A 3303-nucleotide genomic window follows, 5' to 3' on the forward strand; every position below is an offset into this window, starting at 1 on the left:
ATGTTTTTATTTTTGGTGGAGTTGGAGTTTGCACTCAGGATTCCATCCTTTGTTGGCATACTGTCTTTGGTGTTGTTCTACCACTTGAAACATCCCTGTAGCTTGATTTACTAGTAATTTTGGAGATGGAGTGTCATGTACATTTCTGCAGGGGCAGGCTTCAAACTGCAGTCCTCTAGATCTCAACCTTCTGAGTAGTTAGTAATGCTGGCAGGTGCCACTGGACCCAAGCTCCATGTTAGGATTTTCATAATTGCATACACTATACAGTATTTAAATCAGGTAACTATATACATTTCTTGGAACATGCAGTATGTCATATATCATATATCATTTATCTATTGTAAAACCCTTCAAAACCCTTCTTTGCCTCATGACATGAAGAGAAGAGTGGGAATACTCATAGGGAATAAGGTAGATAATCTACAATAGAGCCACCAAATGTGTAGAAGATTTTCTTCTGTCAATCTTAAACTAAATTGTAATTGTTTAGAGTTCAGAGCTCTGTGAATTACAAACTCTATTTGATGAATGAACTCAAAAAGTTACTGTTTAGGTTTGTCCTGGAAAAAGAGTTCATTCATCATAAAGTATTTGCAAGTTCTCAAGATAAAAAACACAAAGGGGTCCTAACCCTCATTTTAGTCAATGGATACTGCCATGATGAAACTCTTATTTGTTTTGAAATCAGTGATTCACATGAATATTGAAAAACATTACTAACAGAGAACTTTTAATTTCTTGTACCTGCAGGTTTTAAGTATGGAGCGGCTTATGAGACTTGGTGTGTATGGGTTATATCTTTAGCCTTGCAGTGGCATATCCTTGTCCAAAAATGAACCTGACACCTGCATTATAATGAGGAAATGATTTTTCTTTAGCCAAAGGTAGATTGAATGTAGCATTTAAGTTTCTGTATGTATCATTTGTGTGTGTGCGTGTGTGTTTGTGTGTGTGTGTGTGTGTGTGTGTGTGTGTGTGTGTATGAGTGTGCTGATGGGCAGGGTCTGGGTAGTAACACTGAGCTTTTTTGTTCAAGACTAGCACTATACCACTTGAGCCATGGCTTCACTTGTGGCTTTTTTGGTGGAAGATAAGCTTCCAAACTACCAAGGATAACTAAGGGTCCAAACCAGGCCCAGGGCCACCTGCACTTCTCCCCTTCTCTTCCCATAAGAAAGCCCAAAGTATAAAGTTGGAACCATGACACACTAAAGAAGGATCCCCCTACAAATGAGTAGCAATACTTATCAAAACAGAGCAAGACAAGATCAAGACAGAAACAGAAAAACTGAAGTCTGCTCCTTAGGCATGTGCAGAGATGTACCACCCCAGCAGTACACCAGACTTCATATAGTATGAGAGCCAGATGAGCAGGCCCTGAATTTAAACTTTAGTACTGTGAAAAATGAAGGGAAAAAATGACATGGTCAAAGTATATTGTACACATGTAGGAAGCACCTCAAATTGTACAATTGATGTACGCCAATAAATGTACTAGAACAGGTGATTAGTAATATAAAAACATAAACTCATATCTGGCTTTCAGTTGGAAACATCTATTGACAACAATATTTACAGTTTTTAGTTTGCATCACACTAATGCTGAAGAAAAGACACGAACCCTAGTTTTAATGTTTATTGCTGTCTATGTCTGTGTCACAGAGTATTTTCCTCCAGGAGGAGCTGCTTCTGTACATTGCTTTTGTTCACTGAATCCACATCTCCAGATATGACAGGTGACATAGCCAAGGAGTTTTCCTACCATCTTCCCCTTCCCATTCCCAGTGATTGCCGTAATGTGAACAACATGGCACTCTATTTTGTTTCATTGCTTCACTGAATTTTAAACAAAGAAAGAGAGTCCAAGAACGACTCATGCATGAAAAATAATATTTATTATGAATAATATAGAGAGAAAGGGTCTGAGTTGTCAGAGGGTAATCATTTTTTTGTTTTGTCATACGAGCATATTAGGAAATCAGCATTAGAGAAGTGTTAGCATGTGGGGTGTTGACTAAGACTATTATAAAGCACAGGGGACTATAGATGTGACAGCGCAGTAACACAGGGAACCATCCAAAATGGAGAATGGATCTTCCAAGATCTGGAGGGAGAAGGGAGATGTGAGAAGGGAGGACAGGAAAGCCTTCCTGGCAGGGGAAGTTGGTGAGTGATGGCTCAGAGGAGCGAACTGCAGATAGCTGCACAGCTGGAGCCAGACAGCAGAGCTCTTCTTTACACTGGAATGAACAGCAGCTGGTATGATGGTGGCAAGCAGATAAACCCATTTAGAACAGGAGTGGTATTGAGGTCCTGTGGATCCATGAGAGATTTCAGCTTGAAATTCTGTAGAATGGTTGTCAGAAATAAAAACAGCTCCATGCTGGACAGGCCTTCTCCAACACAAATCCTTTTGCCTGAAATTTTTGTAAAAAAAAAATTCAAAGGAAGAAATGACTCTTTGTATGTAAGTGTGAAAGTATGAAGCATTGTATTTGTAACTGACAAAAGATGTGTCAATATTTTGTTGAAAGATTACTGAATTCATGGCCGATGGATATGCGGAGGTACACAGGTAAGACAATTTGTCTACTAACATGTAATCTTAACTTGTACATCATTGAACTATTTTTTTAATCTGAGGATAGCAGTACACACCTGTAATTCCGCCACAGGAAACTAAGACAGAAGAATCTTGAGTTGACAAAACATTTGAGCTACATTTTTAACATGCTGTTTTAAAAACAATCAAAGGCAAACTACACCAAACTAAATTATATTTTGAAGAAATACAGATCACCAGCTTTATGTTAAAATCTTATTAAGTAGTTCTACATGATTCATTCTCTTTTTAAAAATTTCCCTTCTGCCTTTCTCCCTTTCCTCATTCTTTGTGTATATAAAAACATAAACTCATATCTGGCTTTCAGTTGGAAACATAAATTGACAAGAACATTTCTGATTTTTATTTTGTGTTCACACTAATGCCAAAGTAAAGACACAAACCCTGGCCTTTAATGTTTATTGCTGTCTATGTCTGTGTCACAGCATATTTTCCTCCAGGAGGAGCTGCTTCTGTCATTGCTTTTGTTCACTGAATCCACATCTCCAGATATGACAGGTGACATAGCCAAGGAGTTTTCCTACCATCTTCCCCTTCCCATTCCCAGTGCTTCTCGTAATGTGGACAACATGAGACTCTATTTTGTTTCATTGCTTCACTGAATTGTAAACAAAGGAGGACAGTCCAAGAATTACCCAGGCATGAAAAATAATACTTGTTATGGATAATATGCAGAG

The sequence above is a fragment of the Dipodomys ordii genome, unplaced genomic scaffold (assembly GCF_000151885.1).
Source record: "Dipodomys ordii isolate 6190 unplaced genomic scaffold, Dord_2.0 Scaffold304, whole genome shotgun sequence".
In the NCBI taxonomy this organism is placed as follows: Eukaryota; Metazoa; Chordata; class Mammalia; order Rodentia; family Heteromyidae; genus Dipodomys; species Dipodomys ordii.